This window comes from Cryptomeria japonica, chromosome 6, assembly GCF_030272615.1.
Source record: "Cryptomeria japonica chromosome 6, Sugi_1.0, whole genome shotgun sequence".
NCBI classification, from domain to species: domain Eukaryota; kingdom Viridiplantae; phylum Streptophyta; class Pinopsida; order Cupressales; family Cupressaceae; genus Cryptomeria; species Cryptomeria japonica.
Genome location: NC_081410.1, coordinates 391,868,980 through 391,893,749, shown reverse-complemented (window position 1 = coordinate 391,893,749; position 24,770 = coordinate 391,868,980). Strand labels below are relative to the sequence as shown.

The following is a 24,770-nucleotide window of genomic DNA, read 5'->3' as shown; positions in this document are numbered from 1 at the left end:
TATATCGATCTGTTATCATTTGCATTGGCACCGATTAGTTAGCATAAACACCAAGTGAATCGGTAGACAGTCACGACCAAGTGACATCTTGGTCGGACATGTCCAAAAGACATGTCCGATCAAGGTGCCACTTGATCGTGACTGCCTTGCTATATATACATCATTCAAAAGAAAAAGGATGACATTGAAATCAATACATGTTCATCCTCCATACCTGCAGATAAGAAAGACGATAATATTATTGTCATAGTAATAATACCAAGACCTGAAATACACCATCTAGCATATAACTTGTTCATTAAATTGGAAATTGCAATAACATTTACATGGTATCAGAGCCACGTTGATCGAACTTGAGGCTATTCAATTTTGTGAATAATTTAAGAACAAGGTTATATACTACATCACATTTCTCCAATGGCCAGCGCTATCAGATTCGAAGACAAACTCGGAGGTGGCGATGATTTTTCAGCCTAGAAGTTCAGAATCCAGATGATCTTAAAAGAGAACAAAGTGGATTCATTTGTTCAAACTAAAAATGACCAACCTGAAAATGAACCTGACAAAACAGCATGGATTGAGGGAAATGAAAAGGCCATAAAAATAATAGTTGATGGGGTAAGAAACAACATAATGCCCATCATAAGAAAACATCAGACAGCCTATAAAATGTTCAAAGCACTTGAAAGCACATTTGAGATATCAAATGCAAGTCGAACTCTGGCATTAAAACGAGAAATAAATCATATCACCATGAACAAGGGGGAGACAATCAACGCCTACTTTATGCGGATATCAATTCTAAGAGACGAACTAGCAACTCTGGATTACGAGATCCAAAGCAAAGAGTTAACACTCATTGCTCTAGATGGGTTGCCTAGTGGATGGAGTACATTCGTCCAAGGCATCAGTGCAAAGTCCAAGTATCCTAAGTTTGAAAGATTAAGGGACGATTGTCTCCAAGAAGAATCAAGATTGAACAAGATGGGAATAAAACAAAAGAACATAGACGAAGACCTTCAAGTTCTAAATACTAATACAAATAAGACAACCAAGAAGAAGCAATTTAGGAAGAGGAAGGGTCATCAAGGCAAGAACACTTCAAAGAGAGACCTATCACATATTCAATGCTATAGGTGCGATAAGTTCGGACACTTTGTTGCAAAATGTCTAGAGAGAGCCAAACAAGCCACATTTGCCAGAGCAGGAAAATTCAAAAGAGAAGATGACTCCCAGAACTATGTCCTCTACTCAGCACTTACAAGCCACGCATCAAATAAATCTAATTCTTGGGTGATCGACAGTGGCTCATCCAGACACATTACAGGGTTTAGAGAAGTGCTAGACTCCATGACAGAGGATAATGATGAGGAAGTAACCATCGGAGATGATTCCTCACATCCAGTTAGAGGAATTGGTTCCTGCACCATCAAACTGAAGATAGGCACATCATTGCAACTCGAAGGAGTACTATATGTCCCCGACATCAAGAGAAATCTAGTCTCCATATCAGCCCTAGAAGATAACGGATACAGAGTAACCTTCATGGAGAACAAGGTGTTGGCTTGGCCAAGAAATTCTTCCATCAAGAAAGCTAAAGTCATTGGTCAAAGACAAGGCTATTTGTATAAGCTGTGCACAGAGCCCAACCTAGCCCTAATTCATGAAGCAACAAATGCAAATGAGGTCTGGCATAGAAGACTAGGCCACTTGAATTATAGAGCTTTATCATCTATGGGAAACCTTGTCACAGGTTTACCTAAGTTGCAGCAATATCATTCAGAGGCATGCAAGGGATGTGCCCTAGGTAAGAATATCAAGGGTGCCTTCCATAATAGTACTAGGAAGACAAGCAAAGTTTTAGAGTTAGTCCATTCTAATGTATGTGGACCAATGTTTGTTCCCTCTCTAGGAGGATGTTTGTATTATGTAGTATTTGTTCATGACTACTCTAGGAAAACATGGATCTACTTTCTGAAGTGTAAAGAATCAGAAGAGATCCTTAGTAGGTTTAAAGAGTTTAAATCACTGACGAAGAACTACTCAGGAAATAAAATTAAAATCCTAAGGACTGATAATGGGGGGGAATACACATCAGAACTATTTAAAGATTTTTGTAAAAACTCAGGGATTAAGAGGGAGCTAACAATACCTTATAATCCTCAACAAAATGGGGTAGCTGAGAGGAAAAATAGGACAATTGTAGAAGCTGCCAAAGCCATGATTCTTGATCAGAATCTAAACATCAATCTTTAGGCAGAAGCAACTAACACTGATGTGTATATACAAAACATATGTCCTCACTCACATCTTGAAGATAAAACTCCTGAAGAAGTATTTACCAAACTAAAGCCAGATATCAACCACCTTAGGATATTTGGGTGTCCTGTCTATATACATGTACCTAAAGAGAAAAGACTAAAACTAGAACCTTCTGAAAAAAGAGGAATACTTTTAGGATATAGTGAAAAATCCAAGGCCTATAGAATATATATACATGGTCAGAGAAATATTAAACTTAGTAGGGATGTAATCTTTGAAGAAGATTTAGCCTTCAAAAGAGCCCTAAGTACAATAGAGCCTGAAATCTATATCCCCACTCCTAACATAGAAGAAGATCCTACTCCTTAGCTTCAGAGGGAGAATCTTGAGGAAACTATAGGTGAAACTCCAATCCTACCTAGAGAAAACCTCAAGAAAAGACCTCTATGGGCCACCAAGACTGTAGCAGAAGCTCAGAAGTTTGCTGCTCCTTTGGGAACCTTCAGGGAAAGCAAAAGACCTAATAAATTCACTAGCTATGTTACTCTTATGAATGATCTCTCTAAAGCTGAACCAAACAATGTATCGGATGCACTTAAACATCAAGTATGGAAGGATGCCATGTCTGAAGAGTATCAGTCCATTATGAAGAATGATGTTTGGGAGATCGTTCCTAGGCCTACTAAGAAATCAGTTGTTTCATCAAAATGGTTTTTTAAAATCAAACATGCTGCAGATGGCAGTATTGAAAAGCACAAGGCCAGATTTGTAGCTAGAGGGTTCTCTCAAAGGGAAGGAATAGACTATGAAGAAACCTTTGCACCTATGGCCAGATATACCTCAGTAAGAATAGTACTAGCCATTGCAGCAGCAAAGGTGGAAGGTGCACCAGATGGATGTTAAAACAGCATTTCTTAATGGTGAGATCTCAGAAGAAGTCTACCTAGAGCAACCTGAAGGATTTGAAATTCAGGGTGCAGAGTCTCATGTGTGCAGACTCAAGAAAGCTCTCTATAGGCTTAAACAGGCTCCCAAGGCCTGGTATGAAAGAATTGACACCTATCTCTCTAAACTAGGCTTCTCTAAAAATGATGCAGATCCAAATCTCTACTACAAACAAAATAAAGGTGATATGTAATATTGATTCTATATGTTGATGACTTACTAATCACAGGAGAAGATCACCTCATAAATCAATGTAAGAAAGATTTATCTAAAGAATTTGCTATGAAGGACTTGGGACTCCTTCATTACTTCCTAGGTTTCGAAATATGGCAAAATTTTGAAAATATTATACTAAACCAGCGAAAGTATACCTTGGACATCTTGAAGAGATTCGGAATGCATAACTGCAGACCTATGACCTCTCCCATGGAAACAAATTTACATAAACTTAAGGAAGCATCAGCAGAGTCACAATCCACTGACCCTACTCTCTACAGACAGATGATTGGGTCTCTGATGTATCTGGTGAATAAAAGGCCAGATATCTGTTATGCAGTCAATGCCTTACGTCAGTTTAAGTGTGAGCTTGAGGAAATCCACTTGATTGCGGTGAAACACATTATGAGATACTTACAAGGTACTCTAAACCTTGATCTCAAATATGAGAAAGTCGATCTAGACCTACACGGATTTACAGACTCAGATTGGGCTGGGAGTGTGACTGACAGGAAAAGCACTTCGGGGTGTTGCTTCAGTTTAGGATCAGCTATGATTTCTTGGATCAGCAGAAAACAATCTTCTGTAGCACAGAGTTCCACTGAGGCCGAGTACATTGCAGCTTCCATGGCTGCTCGAGAGGCAATGTGGCTTAGGAAGTTGCTTGTGGGACTATTTGGTGAACCCATGAAACCCACTGTCATCCACTGTGACAACCAGAGCTGCATAAAGCTTTCTATAAATCCAGTATTTCATGACAGATCTAAGCATATTGGGATTCCATATCATTATGTAAGAGACATGGTAGACAAAAAATGTGATCAAATTGGAATATGTTAGTACAGGAGATCAGATTGCAGATATTCTGACCAAACCACTTTCCAGAGTGAAGGTTGATCACTTCAGAAAAGGTTTAGGTATGATAGAAAGGTAATCTGCTTTGTAAATAAGATGTTTAATGTGTAAACTTCTTTTGTCATGTTGAGACATTCTGGGTTTCACCCCCTGTGTTCATATCTAAGAGGTGATGATCTCTCAGATTATGAACACTTGTATGTAGACATCATAAGGTGACGATCTTATGATTCTCTAAACCAGTTATCATGTTGGATCTCTGGTATGTCATGGATGTGCCATGATGGTGTTGTGATAAAAGATTTGTATAAAATGTCTGTGCACATATCACAACCAGGATAAGATGAGAATCTAACCATTCTCATATGTTTATCCTTAGTATTGCGTGTTTAGGCAATACTGATATCATGTGTTTAGGTGATATCTTGTCATAATGAAATGATGAATCTTTTATATCACATGGTTAGGTGATACTCTATGAGTGATGTTTTATATTTGTATATTATGTCCTGGTGATACTTCATATCATATGTATAGATGATATATATTCTTGGAGACTGACATTATGGAAAAAGAAATATGATGCAGGTTACTTTATCTATCTTCCAAAGCTAAGAGGGAGTGTTAATGCATTAGTAGCTTCTACAAGATAAGACTTTCCTAACTCATTAATCTCCTCTATTATGTTTTGGTTTACTCATCTATGCTATTAGATTATCTGATTTATGCTTTCCGAACTGAATATGTTTATCAGACTGTAACATTGATCTTGATTATGATATTGATATTGGATAAAGATGGATTAGATCGACAACCTGCTTAACATAATTGAGCGTCGATCTAAATGCTATCGGGCTAGTAACCCGATAGCATATTAATGTTATTTGTTATTGGGCTTGTTTGCTTTGACACTGATTCATTATCGGGTGTGTTTATATCGATCTGTTATCATTTGCATTGGCACCGATTAGTTAGCATAAACACCAAGTGAATCGGTAGACAGTCACGACCAAGTGACATCTTGGTCGGACATGTCCAAAAGACATGTCCGATCAAGGTGCCACTTGATCGTGACTGCCTTGCTATATATACATCATTCAAAAGAAAAGGGATGACATTGAAATCGATACATGTTCATCCTCCATACCTGCAGATAAGAAAGACGATAATATTATTGTCATAGTAATAATACCAAAATCTGAAATACACCATCTAGCATATAACTTGTTCATTAAATTGGAAATTGCAATAACATTTACAAAGAGAACGTTTTGATTTCACAAAAAAGAGGCCCAGCCTTTAAACAATGAAATCATAGAGGTTGCGGATCAAAGCATTGCTCGTTACATTTATGGCAATGGGCTTCCTTTCAACATTGTTAGTGTAATGGTGAAAAATTGGGTGAGCATTACATTCAAAAGAGGATTCCAATCCAATATATCTAGTCACAAACTAGCAAGGAATAGGACTGAGAATTCTGATTGGATTGGGTGAGGGGAGGTGTTGATATGAATTAATAAACCCTCTTTTGTGAGTTGAATTGTTGAAATTAGGGTAAAAGTGTTGGAAATGAAGCTTAAAATGCATAAACAGTAAGCTACAGTCGTGAGATTGAGCCACGAACCTGGATCTGAGCAATGTAAGCAGATTCGGACCTATTCCTAGAAAGAGCTCCTAAAATGTCGAGACCATGGTGCTCGTCGCCCTAGTCCTCCAAACTTTTCGCACTCCAATGGGGGATCGATTCGTCACTGTAAATAATGCTCATTCTGAAGATCACAGCTCCATACCTATTTCCTGCACACAGAAAAAAGGGGAAATAGGTTGGGAATAGGGGTTTGCCTAAGTCAAACCACGGTTTTGGAATTAACCATGAAATAGAAATGAAAGATAATTGAATTACAGTAATGGAAATGTTCTCCTTTTGAGGGAGATGATGAATAATGACTGAAAATGCAAATGATATACCTCCTTGTGAAGTTTTATTTGTCTCCACACGGAATTAGGGTTTCATGAAGTCTTCAATAACATGGAACATAAAGGTCAACTCCAATGCTTGAATCTTGACATTATTGCTGCTCCTATGCTTGAAGGAAGACTGATTGCTTGCTCACTTGACTTGAATGCTTGATTGCTTGAATTAATTGACAAATATGATTGCCAAATCGAATGTGTGTTATCAAAATGAGAGGGCAAAGCCTCCTTTTATACTTGTCAGTTGAAAAACATACTAATTTTCCGACATGAGCCAACATGAAGCTAAGTTTCTTGCTCAATTTTTGAAATGGCCAAGGGACCCAAAGCAAGGCCCCAATTGGGAGGACCAAGGTGCCATTCCCTGGTCCTACCCAGTTTTGGGGCCAGGACAAGGATCTTGGATGATGCATGGGCTCATTATGAAGTCATATTTGCATGATATGAGCAAAATGAGGTCCTCATCAAGCCTAGGGGCACAAATGCTAAGGTGAGGACCCAAACGCAGTCAAAATTGTAAGGGAGTACAATTTAGGACGTTACAATTAGATCATCTTAATGGCGGGAAATGGTGAATACCCTTTGCAATATACCTAATCATGTTAGTTTCAGGTACGAAAAGGTGTGAACCACCTTATTGGTGAATGAGAAAGCTTCAATAGTGACATATCATTGAGAGTGACCAAGGATACATTGTCTGAAACAGGTGTGTCCATTTATGATGGATGGAAAGATTACAAAAATAGACCATTAATCAATGTTATAGCAATGTCACTAAAGGGGTGATGTTTTTAAAGGAAATGGATTGTAAGGGGCAAGGCAAAGATGGAAGTCTCGTTACAAATATCCTCATAGAATCCATTGACATGGTGGAACTGAAATTGTTGTCCATCATAACAAACAACGCTAAAAATTGTAGGCTAGCTAGGTCTATAGTGGAGGCTACATATAGTCATATTTTAAACACCATGTGCAATCCACTCACTCAATTTAATATTGCAAAAGTTGGCACACAAATTGAATGGGTCAAACAAGTCTACATGGAGGCCAAGGAGTTTCAAATGTCTGTGACTAATCATCATATGTCACAAGCCATATTTAGGACCTCCTTCTCCAACTTGGAGTTGTTGAAGGTAATTTAGATTTCATTTTTTAATTTTTACTTTTTTATAGTTGATATGTAGCGTAATGTTTTATACCATGTTAGGTTGTCGAAACACGATTTGCATCTCACACAATTGTCTTAAAACAACTTGTGAAGGTGCAAGAGGCCTTGAGTTCTATGGTCATTAACAACTTGTAGAGTGTATGGAGGCAGTCAAGCACAGAAAGAGCCCAAAAAGTAAAAGCATTGATCCTAGATGATGAGTGGTGGGCTCATGTGGAATATGTTTTGAATATGTTTTGATGGCCTGGACTCCATGGTGGAGAAAATAAGAACAATAATAGAGGCCAAGGAACATGACCCAATAGAAACATTTTTCAAAATTGTGCAACAAATTATTAGTGACTGTTGGAACATGATGACCACCCCTTACATCTCTTAGCATTTGCTTTGTTGCCAAAGTATTATAGCAAAGCGATACTTTCATTGCCAAGGAGGGTGGCACCATATAGAGATGGGGAGGTTGTTTCTATCTATAAGGCTGCATTTAGAAAGATATATACAAATGAAGAAATTTGAAGTATTGTCTTGAGCGAGTTTGACCAATTCATTTCTTCAAAAAATCATAATGTTTCCGCTCTTCATGACAAATATAGAATAAGTGTTGATGGGCGGTGCTATCTACATGGTCAAGGCTCCATTTTCTTGCAGACTCTTGCAATTAAATCTCTCCCAAGTATGTATTTTTTATTTTTTTTTTTTATTAATTTTCATTCAATGCTATCATGCCTTACATTATATTAAAATATTTTTATTTTATAATTTAAGTTTTAATTCTTGAATTACTGAATTAAATACTAAATGTTTATGCAAACTCAACTGGTTGCAAGTTCTTCATCTAAGCAGAATTGGAGCACATACTCCTTCATCCACTTAGTCGAGCGCAACAGTTTAGATGCAAAAAAAACAGAAGGTTTGGTTTACGTACACACCAACCTTCATCTATTGTCATCTAAGAAACTTAAATACAAGAGGGTGTGACAAATAATTGGGATAGCCCCTAAGTGTGCTGATTTAGATGCTACAGTTGCACAACTTGCCCAAGTCTCTATAGATGAGGCAGCTCTTGCACCTGACACAGCTAGTGGGAGTGGCAATCTAATGGATTGTGCTTCAAATAAAGTTGAACCAAATGTTCACCTCAATGCTTCTAATGAGAAAGAATATGAATATTAAATATTGATTATAATTTAAATCTTCATTGTGTAATGACATTTTGAAACTTAGTATTATCATTTTTGCAAATTATGAGTATGATATTGAGGTATTTAAAATTACATTTATTGGCAATTATGGATTTATGAGTATCACTCTTCTTATGATTTATGATTTTAAAGTTTTTCACACCCATACCCAAGGAAAAAAAATTGTCATACCACCATACCCGCACCGGTACCAAAATCGACGACTCAGAGTAAACTTGAATATGTCACATCCAAGCCCAAAAAAGCAAATAAAAGTCTTCTATTAAGAATTGTTGTTGAGATGTTTTATAGCCAACTTCAAATTTAAAACCAAAACATTTAAATGACTTTCTTAAAATGAAGTTCCTCTTGTAGAGTCTTATGGACACCAAAATGTGTTTGAGGATTTAAAGAATTCACTAGCTTGCGCTCCATACCTAGAACCTCCAAATTATCACCGATACTTGATCTTATATAGTCTCCCTAATAGAGAAATCACTAGGTAGGATTTTGACTCAAGAAGGTAATAATTAACAAGAGCGGACCGTTGCCTTTATAAGTTTATTTTTTGTCAAGTAAAAGTTGAACTATAATCTTGTGAAACACTAAATGCTGCATAGACGAGTCATAGATGTTAATCCAACCCTTTCAAATCTTTGTCAAATATGCCTATTCTCACAAGACATGTGGTTAAGTGAGTATAAGTATTGTAGAAATTTGACTTTGTCATGTTAAAACATAAGCCAAAGAAAGTGGTGATATAAATGAGTAAGTTTCCAGATAGATTGTGAACAACAATATAAAGGAATAACTGTCATTGAGAAAATAACAACTTCCCCCTTGTTTGATATTATTGATGAGGCAACCAACAAATTCTCCAATAGATAGCTTATACAAGTTGAGCAAATTATTACAAATTTACAACCTCTTACAAGTTATAAGTGATATAAAAACTGAAACGTTTTCCACTTCCTAACTGCTTAAACTTTCCCAAATGTCATTCAAAGAATGACAAATAGAGAACCAAATTATTGTAAACAATGTAATCAAGGATGACCCTTTTCATAAGAGATTTTTTTACAATACCCTCCTTTGATATCTCAATCAATACCAAGCCAATGAAATTTTGCAAAAATCCAAAAGTGTAACTTGTGCCAAACCCTTCGGTCCCTAGGTCAACATCCACAAGATCCTTCATATGGGCTATGATTAGTAGCCAACCTTCTACAAATTTTGTATCCTTTACAAATTATTTAGAATGAAACCCTAAAAACTTACTTCCTCAAGAGAAGGAACACCAATCCAAAGGGTGTAAGAATCCAAACCTAGAAAAAAGAAAGCCAAAGAAAAGCGCCTGTCTATCCTCTTGAATCTTTGTTGTCAGTACGGAAACTTGAGTCAGAAGATTTAGAGAATGTGGAAGAGAAGCAATCAAAGTATTCAAAAGTAAGTTGAGAGAAGACTGTGACCAACTATGGGAAAAAGAGACGAAAGGCTTCTATATGAAAAGAAAAACCATATCTATTATTATTTTTGACTAATTACTTTTCTTCAAAAAGTGTCATAATTTTTAAGATTTATCTGAGATTCTGAAAACAGATGCATGCTAAGTAAATATCTCTCACAACAGATGATAACAACTTTTGTGGTTGCAGAGACTAGAAATAAGTTGTGGTACAATAAGGTAATTGCGTTGAGTGCTATAATTTTGCTTTTTTGCAACATAGTTCATGTTTAGCAATTGAATGATGTAATTATATGCTCTCATATCATTTGTTTTCTTAACTGTTTGGGTTTCTACATGACTTAATTTAAGAATTTGTATAACTGCCTTTAGCTTCACTAATAGAAGTTCATTGTAAATTGTAAAAAGTAAAAGATGTTCATCCATTTACAAGGAGAAAATTGACTAGAACATTGTCCAGGTGTACATTTTCCACAACCAATAGACATACAGAAACTCTTGCCAAGCTTTAGAAAACGTTTCTGAATCTTGGTAACTGTTCCCAATTTGTGGTTCTTTTCCTCCTAGATCATACGATGGAGTTACTTGCATGGCTTGGCCTTCAGTGATGAGCCCTTGCATATTACTGGTTGTGTGAGGTCAGATTTCAGGGGTGCATAGTAAAAGAGTGATTAGATTCTAGGATCAAGAATAAATAAAGGAAAGGTATAAGCACCTCTAGCTTGTCGTGAAAAAAAGAGAATAAAAAAAATCTGTTGAAAGGAAATCAAAATCACCCTCTATGAGTATTGTACCCCTATAGAAATAGTAATTCATTGAACTGATCTCTAGGGAATCTAGATAGAAATAAGCAAACGATAAATATATATTATATTCCCAACATAAATCCAATATACTTACTGTTGTGACCATTTCACACATCGCCCCATTGCAAATGGGGACCCCCAATTTTTTTTAATGCTTTCTAGGTTAGTTGTACGGTCTTTAGCTATTAACCTTTTCATTCGAGGGAGTGCAATGTCTTAGGTGGCCAGGAAGTGATCAGATTCTCTCTCTCTTTAGGGTGTAGCTGAGTCAGCTAGCTCTCAGGGCTTGGCAATGAACGATTTGATGATCATTTCATTTGATCATCATCACTAGAAATGGAACCAAAGAGTGCAAGTGTATAGATCAATCATGGGAATCGAGATGACATATGCAAGATGAAGACTTAAACCACATGAGAGGACATTAATGATAAAAGGGACCCTTTGAGTTGGTGAGGTAAGTGTTACTACTCATAAAATTAAACAAAGTTGAGTCACCCCCAAAACCCCGCCTTACCTTAGCTCACAGTCAGTACCCCCTCAAAAGTCCGACCTCTCTCAGTCAGTGAGGTAGGAAAAGTCCGATCTCCTTCTTGCATAGTCAGTGACCCCTTGAAAGTCCAATCTAGATGAGGAATCCCTTTTGCTAACAAGTAAACATTTCTAAGGGTGAATTCTTAATGTTTGATGTGAATGAGGTAATTGAGCAAGCATAGCTAACATCTTTTGTTCTCAGCCAGTGCCCTATCAAAAGCCCAACCTCTCACAGTCAGTGCCTTCTCAAAACCACGACCTGCTTGGTGAAATCTCCGCCCAAGGATAGAAGAAGATATTTAAGTCAATGATCATGTTAGTGGTGAAGGAAAGATCAATTCCATATGTCAAGTATGATGAAGAAAAGGTAGATCATCAAGAAATTTGAAGGCATTGTCAATGCCCCTCTAAAAGTCCAATCAGGCAGGATATGTCCTTATTTTGGTGAATGCCGGTTGAAGAAAGTGCTCAAGGTTCTGAAAGTTATTGTTGTCTTGAGGTTGGTGAAGTTGTTGAGAATGAGTGGAAAGTCCTCGAAGTGCTAAATGAACAGGTTATATTCATACTCCAAGCATTGTCAATGACCTCGCAAATCCCCAATCAGCTTGCACTTACTGTCAATGACCCATGAAATCCCCGATGAGCTTGCATCACTGTCATTGACCCCTGAAAACCCCAAACTTCTTTGGAGACTTCCAGTGAACACTTAAAATCTCTTCCATGTTGTAAGGAGATGAATGATTTCGAAAATCAAGCATATCATGCAAGTGATCCAATGTTGAAGGAGATGCAAAGGAGAAAGGGAGGAAGATATCACTGTCAATGCCCTACGAAAACCCTGACCTGCCACTGTCAATGCCCCCCTGAAAGCCCGAACTCCTTAAGGAGTCACTTCCAATCCACGCCTTGGGAAGGTAGTGAGTAGCAGCAAGTCCCAGACCTGGAACCAAAGAAAATTAAGACATGTATCAGACCTAAAGTCAATCAAAATCAGACATAAAAGTGGAATCTCGGACTGAAAATATGACAAATCAGATTTTAGAACATCAGTGAATTGGACCTTGAAATGTGAAAATCAAAGACTAAACAAAGGGCATACATTTCTGATTTAAAGATCAAAATTGTTCTCTTCTATGTCTTGATCAAGGTGTGTTTGTTTTTCAGGTTTTGGAAGCAAAGAGGAAGGAACTTCATCAAGAGATAGGGGCGTGCAAGGGATCAGCTCATGGTGTTCAAACCTAAGGACATGAGAAGACAAAGAAGCTTTGCAACATAAGGAAGATTAAGTATCCAAGATAAGTTGTTTCACGACATCAAATTTGCCAAGGTGTGGTACTCATGAACCAACATCAGCATGCTCAAAGCAAAGACAAGGAACATTGTAACCTTGCTAGAGGGAGGCATCATAACCTCATCCCATGCATATGCAATGATTAACACCCTCAAGAGTGTCGTTGAATGAAAGAAGGTGTTCCAAGTTCAAGGAAGCACAAGATTCAGCATGAGAGTGCACGCGCTAAAAGAAGAAAATTTTCACAATCTTGAATTTCCTCGAGAAATCCAAGAATCATTGCCAGTACATCAAGGGGATAGTTTCAGAAGAGTTGATCAAAATTAGAAAGACTAATCCCCAAGGATGATGCAATTTGGGAATATCTCCTACCTTCATCTCATTTCCTCCATCATCACTGTAGGAGCTTGGAAATGTTGAGTATCAAGAGATATGCATCAATCACCTACAACTTGTGATGAGTTACAAGAGGCAGCTAGTTGAGGTGGCGCCCAGTCATCACCAATTCACCTTCACACATCACTTCCAGATAAGACGTCCAAGTTCAATGCACCTGACTCGTCTAACAAGGCAAATAACTACCACATAGAGACACAAAATCCGATGTGCCTACCCTCACCATCTATTGGTCAAAAATTCAAAGGACATGTGTACCAAAAAATGTAATTATATCACTAGTCAAGCATTAAATGCTTTGTAATGGGTGTAACAAACCCTAATTAGGGTTTCTATCTTCCAATCTTGGCCATTGATTGTGAATCAATTTGAGCCACTCATTGTAAAGAGCTACTTAAATAAGGCTCAGTTTTCTCATTTGTAAAGGTTAATAGTTCAGCAATAGAGAATAGTCAATAGTTAGATACCAGCTAGAGTAGAGTAGGAGAAAAGGAGATTGTTGTCAAGACATTGGTGCAAGAAGCATGTAAATTTCATTGAAGATATGGTGAACTTCATATGTTCATTCAGCAATTTACATGGTCTCTAATTCTCGTTTATTTTTGTGCTGATTAGATGGATGAAAGATCTTCGTGAATGATTGATGGTGGAATTCTTATGTTCATACTTGTTGTCCTCATTTTTGAATTTTCAAAAATGTGACAATCCTTACAAAAAATTTGCACAAAATGTGTCATTTTTGTCTCCAGGGTACGTTTTACGAGGTGCAAAACTCACATTTGTTAGTGTCAAATCATTGGGGGGTGTCTTTTCCATCATTGTCCAAATTTTGGTGAGTTTTGGTCTTCTTTTTCCTAGCCTTTTGTGCAATTTCGGGTTTCAAATCAGTCGTTGCAGGTTGAAGATTTTACTTTTAAGGCACGCTTCCCGAGGAAAAATGTTTGCTCCTTGGTGAACTGGACTGATCTTCGGTCCATCCTCGATTCACGCTTCAAATTTCATCGCGTTTTGAGTTCGTTTGCTATGTTTTTTCTTCAATTTCGGGTTTTTTCTAGCTAACTATAGGTGGGAAATTTTCTTTTGATTGCAAGTTTTATTTTTCTCTTGTTTTAGTGTTGTAGGGAAATTTTAAAACAATTACAAGTGCACTTTATTTAAAACTTGTCACTTGTAACTTACTTTTTATTTCCCCCTTGCTTTTTATGTCTTTTAAGTCATTGTAGGAACTTTTTGGACAAATTACAAGTGACTTTAAAATTATAAGTTTAATAAGAACTTGTAATTTCTTTTAAAAATTCCTACTTAAGTGATTTTTAGTTGTAATAGAGATTTTATTTCCCTATTACAAGTCTTTTTGAGTTTTTAAGTCTTTTATGTTTTATTTTTACTTGTAATGGGAATTTTATTTTCCTATTACAAGTTTTTAAGTTTTTATTTCTTTAAAGTTGTGTTTTTTTTTAAACTTGTAATGGGGATTTTATTTCCCTATTACAAGTTGTTTTGCTCCTTCTTTTTGTCATTTCTTCCCTAAAACCCGAATTTGCCTTTGAAGTGAAAAAAGTGAAATATTTAAAACTTGTAGAGGGGTTTCTAAAACCGATTACAACTTCCAAGTGCATTTCGCTACTTGTATTTGCAGCTCAAGAACCGAAATGCATTTTTGCTCCCAAAAAACCCATTTTTCATGGTTTGAATCCGATTTTCATGGAGGAATGCATTGAATGAAGGAGGTGGGACATTTTGTTCCTCATTTGCTGGTTTATGGGCCATGTTTCCTTGCTATTTGGGAGGCGTTTTTACTAATTTGGAGCCATGTTTTTGCCCCATTATGGGCATTTTTCAATCACGTGTTGCTGCACTTTGATCCTCCATTGCAAGGCGTTTTTCCTTCTTCATCCCCAACGTGGATTTGCAATATGATTGAAGGCGTTTTTCTTCCTCCTTTCATGTCGTTTTTGGTGCAAGAAGTTTGAAGCCGAGTTTGTTTGGGTAGCCAAGGGTTTTCAGCATGTCTATTTATGGAGCATTTCAGTTCTTCCCAAGCTCATTTGTTTTGGTCTAGGGCATTTGCCCAAGCAAAAATTCGGGTTTCTAAGTGATCTTCCCAAATGGATAAGTTATTTGAATGCAAGTTGTAAATGTGCAAGATTTTCCCCCCCTTGGTAAAAAGAGTTAACTTCTTTTTACAAAATTTACAAATGTTGAAGAATTGCCATGAGATTCATTCATTTGATTTTGGGTTTTACAAATCTGATTGCAAACAAGAGTTTTTCCCATTTTCCAAGTTTGCCATTACCGGTTGGTATCATTCTTTCCATTTTCCCCTAATGTCAAAACTCGATTGCAATTGTGTCTTCACTTGCAGTTAACCTTCCAGAACCCGAAATTGATCCAAAATGCACTCAAAAACACTTGAAAATGAGTCTTAAAGGTCCAATTAAAAGTACAAACTTGTAGTTATCCATTACACATATTATAGTTGCATGTTTGTTCTCCGCAATTACAAGTCAATGCTCTTGTTTTTCCACACATGTAATGCAGCTTCCAGAACCCGAAATTCACTTGTGAGCCCTTTTTTACATTGATTTATCCCTTCCCATGTCAATCTTGTTTGCACACATGACCTACCAAATCAGTAAATTAAGGCATGGGCCTTATTTTGCAAGCAGATTTCAAGATTGGAGGATGATACAAAGAAGAGATACAACAACAATTTGTGGATGCAAATTATAGAATGCTTTCAAGAAAGAGATAGGCTTCTTACTTCAGCCTTGCAAAAGACTTCCCTCCTAAAAAGCTAGTACTACCTGTTGTGACCATTTCACACATCGCCCCATTTCAAATGGGGACCCCCTCTTTTTGCTCGCCTTTCGCTTCGTTTTTTTAGGGTTTTGTTAGTCAGTCAATTGTCTGGACTTAGGGTCAAGCCTTAGGGTTTTAATTGCCGTCTTTTCAGGCCAGAATCCAGTCAGTTTTGAGAGCTTTTTGAGCTTCCTCTCGTAGGATGCAATTTTGAATGCAATGAATTCGCCAGAATGGTCTATTTTCAATTGGAAATTTTGAGTGCAGAGCTTAAATTTGTCTAAGTGTTGAAGATGAAATGTGAATTTTTGTCTAATTGAGGAATTTTGACCAAATTTTGACTTTTTTGATTTTGATCCTAGGCATTTGGAATGATTTGTTTTTTGCCTTGTGAAGTGATTAAATGTATAAAATCTTAACATTTTGGCCTGTAGGAGCAAAATCGCTCCTGTCCCTCAGTGAAGGACCGGAGCTCGTTTTCAAATATCTTACTGTCTCTGCAGGATCAAGATGAATTTCGAATTGCAAGTGATGAAGAAGGGTGTGATCTTTCCGTTGAATATAAATTGAAGAATTTCACGAACACGGAAATGCCTGTAGGAGCAAAATCGCTCCTGTCCCTCAGTGAAGGACCAGAGCTACAAATCAAATATTGCTTCGTCCTTGCAGGGTTTTGACGACTTGAAGATTTGAAGAGATCCAAGGAGATGTGTTTTGCCAAATGAATATAATTTGAAATGCCGTCGTGAAGGAGAATGACCCAAGATGCCAAAATCGCTCCTGTCCCTCAGTCAGGGACCAGGGCGAAATTCTTTGTAGCTCCCGTCCCTCTCCCAGGGACCAGAGCGAAATTCTTCATAAGGCAAAATTCGGGCAAAAATCAAGCAAGTTATAAGTTTGAAGGCAAGAAAGGAGGTGAGTTGAACCCGTTGAAGGTAAATTGAAGATTATGAAAAGTCAACAAGGGACTTAAATGCCTAAGTTCGCTCCTGTCCCTCAGGCAGGGACCAGAGCGATTTTTGTTTTAGACAAATTTCTTGCTAAGTTACAATCAATCCCAAGGCATGGATGAATGAAAGGAGGTACAACGGATCCGTTGAAGATAATTTTCGAAGATGATAAAGTGAGATGAAGCCCACAAGAGCAAGATCGCTCCTGTCCCTCTCCAAGGGACCAGGGCGATATAATGACTATGATGCCTTTTCCTCCAAGTTCAAGATACTCCAAGACGAAGAACAAGGTGGCAAGGACGTTTCGAAGCATCTTCATCAAGCACAAAACATCAAAGGTCGCCAACATTGAAAGATTTGCACTATAATATCCCAGTTCGCTCCTGTCCCTCAGGAAGGGACCAGAGCGAAATTTGCATAAAGGCTCTAAATTTTGAAAATTGATCACGTTCCAAATGTCCAAGGGAATCAAAAGGACTTTATTTTATGCGATGAAGGCGATGGCAAGTTGAACAAAGTAAACACAAGCTCAAAATACCTAAGTTCGCTCCTGTCCCTCAGGAAGGGACCAGAGCGATATTAATCATATTGGCTAAATCTCTCAAAAATCACGTGAGGTCAAGGTTTTTGCGGATCACACAAGGTCTAAGGCATCATAACAAGGTGATATGCAAAAGGGTTAAACGTTAAATGATCATCAAATTGAACAAAGAGACTATATCGCTCCTGTCCCTCAGGCAGGGACCAGAGCGATTTGCATAGGATCCTTCATTTTCCTTCAAATGCATGTCAAGGCAAGTTTATACAAGATCAAGGACGTCCTTTAAGAGGCAATGAACGAGGAGCCAAGGATGAAAGATGACGCATTTTGGCTAGAACACATGGATCGCTCCTGTCCTTCTCCAAGGGACAAGGGCGATGATCCTTCCAAACTCCTAAATGCCTTATAGAATTCAAGAAAAACAAGCGTGGGGTAAAGAAACAATGTTGTTTTTCGCCTTACAATGAAGATTTGAGATCAAAGATGCAAGGTCAAGGAGAAAATACCAGGATCGCTCCTGTCCCTCTCCAAGGGACCAAGGCGATATTTGCTCAAGCACTCGTTATCCTTCGAAGATCATGACAAAATAAGTTGCAAAGGGTTTGAAACGTCTTTTGAAAGGTAATGAACAAGGAATCAAAACCAAGAATGAAGAATCTCACGTAAAGAATAGGGATCGCTCCTGTCCCTCTCCAAGGGACCAGGGCGATAATGGTCATGAGATGCATTCATTCGCACAAGCAAGACATTCAAGTTCGAAGGACCTAGCGAAAATGACAAAATCAACGTGGAGATCAAGACTTTGAACATTAAAAGTGCAAGTATCGAGACAAGGTTGATGGATCACTCCTGTCCCTCAGTCAGGGACCAGGGCGATGAGGTACGTAATTTTCATCTTCAAAATTTGGCGCTCAAACACATTTCTTTAAATTTATTTTAAATGCTAAAATCGATGGATTGAAAATTTAATTAAAAATGGCATTTAAAATTTGCGCTTAATATTTATTAATTATTTTGCCTTTATAAAAATCGAATTTGACAATTTAAATAATAAAGGCATTTAATAATTAATTATTAATTTAATAAAAAATCAAAAGGAGCGCTTGGTTTGTGAGAGTCGGCCTTGTTATTTATTAAAAAATCGTTTTAATTACCTAATATTATGAAAGTCGGCCTATATGGAGGTGAAAGGTGTGAGCGCTATAAAGGAGGGGTGCAAATTGTCATTTTCATATCATCATTTATCATCTCTTGCATGCGATCTTGAAGGAGAAAGTGCGAATTGTGTTTGAGGGGTGCGAACTTGGTTTTCACTTGAGCGAATTGATAAAGGATCGATCATTTAAAGGAGATCACGTCAAGGACATACCAAAGGTGGCGAATTTGCCAAGGCATTAGAGAGTACGTCAAAGACTTGAAGGGCGGCGAAGTTGATAAGAGGAACGTTGTTTGAAGATCACATCAAAGCTATCTAACTTCAATTTTGCCTAGGCGATTTTATTCATTTGCATTCTAGAGTTAGCCCTCTCGTGAGGTATGGCGATTTGGTTTTATTGTTTTAAGTTTTAGATCGTCATAGCTTAAATTTTGAAATTTTGAATTTTGAATTCCTAGCTCGATTTTTTTTAGGAAATGATAACTCTAAGACTTATCATGATGTTTCCTAAAAAAATTTATCTCTCTAATCTATGTTATTTATTGCAAGATCTAGTTTCTCATTATGAAATGTTGTGTAGGTATGGCAACCCCGAAGGCGGGAGCATCCACCAGTCGTTCAGCTCTCATGAAAGAAGATCAGAAGACCGAAGAAGTGGAGACTAAGATCGTGTCGAAGTGGAGCAACATTGGAGATACAAACTTAGGCAACTTTAGCACGAAGAAGTTTCGAGAGGTCCCTTACATTGGCAAGCCATCACCTGCCGCCCGGAGAATAATCGAGAGTGGCATCATTAAGGCGGCCGGCTTTCCTCCAGCTGTTCAGTGCCATGAGTTGATGATCGAGTGTGCTCGTCACTATGATCCACAGTCCAGAACGATCGTGTCCAATGAGGGAAACACTTTGGCGTACCTTTCAGAGGAAGCTATAAGTGAAGCTTTCCATTTTCCAGAGCACAGGGACATGATATACAAGAGCATAGAAGGAGCCAGGTCGATGTACGAAGATGATCCAGATGCTTGTCTAAGCATAATTAATAAGAACTGGTTACTCAAGAGCCGTCCCCGTCTAAGCAAGATCTCGAACACACCGCACAGGATTGATTTCCAGGAGGAGTACAGAGATTTGATTACAATGCTCAACCGAGTTACAGGAGCCCCTCACGCCTTCTATTTTGAGAAGTGGATGTTCTACTTCATCCAGGTGATCGTTCAAGGGAAAGGTACGATACATTGGGCTAAAATGATTAGCCATTGCTTAGACGTACAGTTGAAGAGACTCAAGGCTACTAAGTCCTTCCACATGAGTTCATACGTCATCTATGCCTTGATTAGGAGTGTTGAGTACGCAGGACTACCTCACAGAGGAGTGATTGGAAGAGGACCCGGCGAGGTCAGAGCTTGTGATTCCTATGCCTACTTGCATCATCCGCCAGGAAGCAACTACAAGCTAGTTAATGATACCTTCACGATGAACATCACAAGGACGTTGCAAGGTGGGATTCACAACAGATTATCTCAAGATGCACAGGAATTAATCAAGAGGTACGGTACTTGGTTTATCCAATTTCCGAAGTTTACTTATATTAGAGTGCATGGATGTCCTTTACCTCCATACATGTTGCCGAGATATCCGACAGACAGAATTGTGTTACTTGAAGTAACAAGGCAGTTGGCAGCATATGCGAAGGCATTCAGACACAGACATCAGAATGGAGTTCCAGTACCTATCATTTTGGGCAATTCAGTTGAGGTATGTCCTAATGCTTTAGCCATGGATGACGCAGAGAAGGAGTTAGCCTTGTATTCTTTTTCATCTTTTGCTTTGAGAGAAAGCTTTGATCCACATGGACATTTAGAGGAGACGGTCGGCAGAAAGTTTAGGCATGAGTACCAAATAGAAGATTTTATGATGAATCTCTTAGATGATCTTGAAGTGAAACGGAAAATGCATTCTAGATTGCCTTTGGATTTCATCAGGAAATGCAGGATTTATAGAGTGGCCGACCAAGCTCAGGACAGTGGCAGGCATATCCAGTCATCCTATGATCGAGAAAGCAAATCAATAAGGTTAGATTGGAATGAGCCCGAGGTCGTGGATTTAGATACTTTGATGGCACCAGTCTTGTCTTGTACTCGCAGATGGGTTGACGTACAGCATCAGAAGTTGAGAGAACAAGGTATAGCTATGACTTTCACTTTGGAAGAGAAACCAACCGAAGGTGGAGCTAGTGTGAGTGAAGGCAATCCTAATCCTAGAAATTCAGGTGAAGGTAACCTTCGATGTGCCAGTGAGGGCAATCTCCATCCAAGAGGTTCGAAGAGGAAAGAGAGACCTGGAAAGAGAGAATCTTCCAAGAAGAAACCAGAGGCCAACAGAGATCAATCATCCGGTACTTCTTCTAGACCAGAGAAGAGGACACTTCAAGTGGAAGAATCCATGGAGTCGATGGTACAGAACGACAGGCAGGAAGAAGGACAGGCACAGCAAGGGTCACCAGATGGATCTCTCCAAGATTATGAATTTGATGAAGATAAAGAAGACAATGAAATGACATCTCCTCCCAGACAAGAGGAAATAGTACATAAGGAAATTCAAGTTCAAGAGACAAGATCGGCTATCCCAGATTGGTTGAAGGAAAGATTAACCAAGGTGATCGTAGTAGAGGACGAGGACAATGCAATTGATTTAGAGAGCCTTGTTGGACGTTCTCACGAAGTAACAGAGAAGAGAAAGGCTACCAAGATGTCCAAGATGATTTGAGATGAGACTGGATCTAGAAAACTGCAGATAGCTACACCGGCAGTAGACAAATATGAAGGTGAGATCCTAGCAGAGGAATATGATATACAGACTTTTGAGCTAGGACCATCCACAGCAGAGCAGACGTTGGATGATGCCACCGATTCATTTGAAGCATTGAAGGACAAGCTTAGAGAAGAAATGGAGAAGAATAGAAAGCTTGAGAGAGAGGTCGGTGCATGGAGGACATATTTCAGTCACATCAATGAACCTTTGGGACGTCAGGATCCAGCTAGATCACCAGTGCAGGCACTTCCACTTCAATCAATCAATGAGGCAGAAAGATTCAGGAATATGGTCCAGTGTACAAGTAATTGGATGGATAGATCTCATACAGTGGCCATAGAGTTTGTAACAAGGATGATGAAGATTATTCATCAAGCTATCCAGGTTCTTGAGATAATCCACAATTTGATGATAACAGTAGCCGCATTTGCCCATACCAAAGATGTTATCATTCCTGTCTTGAAAGTAATTAGACACACATCAAGGAAGGTCTCAACACAAGAGAAGATCATGGATGGAGGGCCTCACAGTTTGCTTCAGTGGTCAACCTTACTCCATATGAAGAGTGTTTTCTTTGAGGACATCAGTACTAGATGTAGCCAAGTTGAGGAGGTGATCAATCCGATCCAGGACAGGGTATTTGAGGTACTTCGTACCATTCTTGGCAGAAGGATCGAGGTCGAGACAGATGTGGATATGCAGGAATTAGAGGATAGAGTCAAGGTCATCTTTTGCAAGGACGCAAATGTTACAGATGAGCAATATGATCAGATGTTTGCCACCATGCTCCTGATTGAAAGAACAAAGGAACTTGAATCTTCATGGGACGCAGCTCTTCTAGATGCATTCGATTAGGTCATCCACTTGGAAGAGAGTATGAAGAATCTTCCCGAGATTCCAATTGCAGAAATCGAAGGAATCGTGACAAGATTCATTGCATATGCCAAAAAAGAACATTGGAAAGGGAATAAGATTCTAGATGAAAGGTTGTTATAGATGACATGGCATCTTATTTGTCATTGGTTTATGTCTCCTAGGTTTTTGTGCCAAATTTAATATTTGGCTATGTATTTAATATTGTTCAGTAAAAAGGAGGCCATTTGTAACAAACCCTAATTAGGGTTTAGGTGTCATGATCTTGACCGTTGATCTACTTTCAATCTGGACCTTTCATTGTAATTGAGGATGCTATTTATACCCTCATTTTTCATTTCATTTGTAATAGTTAGATATCAAAGAGTTTGTTGTATTAAAGAGATTAGAGCTAGAAGCAATTTTATTTTGTAGCAAGATTGAGTTTTGAGGAAAGGAATTCAAGCAATTGTTGTATATGATGACTTGGAAATCAATGAAATATTGAAGTTATGGTGTTTTGTTGCAACTTTCTTGGTTATCTTCATGGTTGTTTAATCTACTTGAATCATGCTCAATCAAAGTAGTGTGTTAGTTTGAAGGACATAGTGTGAGACTTGATCTTTGGTAGGATTCGTAATCCAAACCACTAGCTTCTTGCTGATTGTAGGAACGCCTTGCTTGGTCGACTAGAGAATACCTTGAATCCCTTAATCTTCAATCATTATTGTATCTTAGATATGTACCTTCGTGGTAGTATCTTTGATCTTTGATGTATTGAATATCATTTTGTTACCTTAGAAGATCGCACTAATTTCAATTGAGTTGTTATCTTATGGCAAAATTGAAGTTGGTTGAATCTTGCCAAGTCTTGTCCATACGAAGTCATTCTTAGGGTTAGGCTAGATTAGACCTCTTTCAAACCCTACTCTTTTGTTATTTTTGAATAGTTTCTTAGTTTAGCAAACCTTTAGCTTTCTGAATGTGTAAGACCCCTTGAAGGAAACAGCAAATCACATCATACCGCTGGAAGCTTGTCCACACGTAGAGACCCTACTAACCAGAACCTTGGAGTCATCCTAACTGATCGTTCATGCGAATCTTTAGCAGTTAGAGGCTTTTTTTCAAGAGAGGATAAGATGCCTATTGGTATTTTATTCTGTGTATGATGGTGTATAAAATACACGTCAACACTACCCCAAGCAAGAAGATAAGGTTGAAGTTCGTTGGCCAAGGACACAAAGATCATTAAGGATGCAAATTCCCGTTTCCAGTTCAAGATGTCTTCACCGATCCAGAATACTTCAAGTTCTAGCATCCTGAAGCAGCATGAAGGTCATCATAGACAAAGGATGATGTAGTTAGAGTTGTGTCTTCGAACACATAGAATAATATTAATTATGCATTTGTAATTTTGTTTTGACAAGTTACATGTAATATCAAAAATTGTAAATACAAGTGTCACTTTTAGTTGCATTTTGCAAAATGTAATTACACGTAAGGCAACTACAAGTTGAGTTCAATTAGGACTGTAGTTGGAATAAGTCATGGTGGTTGAGAGAATTTCTCAAGTTAGTTAGGATCCTCCCACCTTTTTCTCAAGGTTCCTCTTCTATAAATACTTGAGGGGGTCTATTGTAATTGATATCTTTTGGCAATGCAACAAAATTCTGTCAGATTGTATGTGCACTCTAAGACTTTGAGCTTGGATGTAAATCAAATTGCTTTCAATAAAAGAGGCAAGTTGTGTTGAGACTTTCTGCCAATTCAAGTTGTTATGTGACGACATTTTCTGGAGTTGATTGTGAGTTTTGTTCAGTTATTCAAGAGGGATTTAAATTCAATCTTGCAGACTTTGAGTTGCTAATTGTATTTAGAGTTATATGTTTGGTTTTCAGATTTGGTCTTGCAGACTTTGAGCTGCTTATCATATTTGAAACTAGTGTGGAAAGCTCAGGTGGGAAGATTGCTTGTAGACTTTGTGTTACTTCTATTTTTGAGACTTGTGCATGTAAGGTGTAGTGCATCATGTAGTTAGACTTTGAGCTGCTACATATTGTGCTTAGTTAGCAGAAAATCGTCTAAAAAGGTTGATAGGAGAATAGATAGTTGAAGACTTTGAGCTTTCTTTCTGTTTTCCCATCACGGGGAAGTGACGGAGCTCTTTGTGCCTTCATGGAAACTTTGCTTCCCTTTATGTTCCAAAAATTCTACAAAAAGTCTCATTTTTGTATTTGCTGTTATTTATTTCCAATTGCTATTGCTTTTCTGTGAAGAGAAAAGAGTATTGTTTTTTCTTGAAAGAAGAAGAAAGACTGTTGTCTCACCCATATTAGATTAGTTTAGTTTGTAGATAGAAGGAACCTTTCCTAAATTAAGAGAGTATCATACTCACACACTGTGGCTGAAACCACAATTTTGCACATCCCCCAAGTGTACAAAATTTTCAACCAACAGTTTTTGGCGACTCTGTTGGGGACACGAATGCATTCAAAAGCCTCACGCTTTCATTTCAAGTCTAGTGTCTGGTTGTTTTTAGAAAAACTTTTCTTGGGTTTTTGCTGAACT

At 38.1% G+C, this 24,770-nt stretch overlaps 1 protein-coding gene across 9 annotated transcripts in view; it reads right to left on the bottom strand.

The window, feature by feature from the left end:
- Positions 1-24,770, bottom strand: part of LOC131038316 (pentatricopeptide repeat-containing protein At3g06920) — a 120,562-nt gene that overhangs the window by 74,498 nt on the left and 21,294 nt on the right. The window contains exon 1 of one of the 9 annotated variants that reach the window (XM_057970694.2): positions 12,250-12,334. The exons of 7 other annotated variants lie outside the window; for them this stretch is intronic. The gene's annotated coding sequence lies outside the window, so the exon portion shown is untranslated. Of the gene's footprint in view, positions 1-5,902; positions 6,140-12,249; positions 12,335-24,770 lie in introns of those variants that run through there. One more of the 9 variants, XM_057970693.2, reaches the window with a different exon arrangement.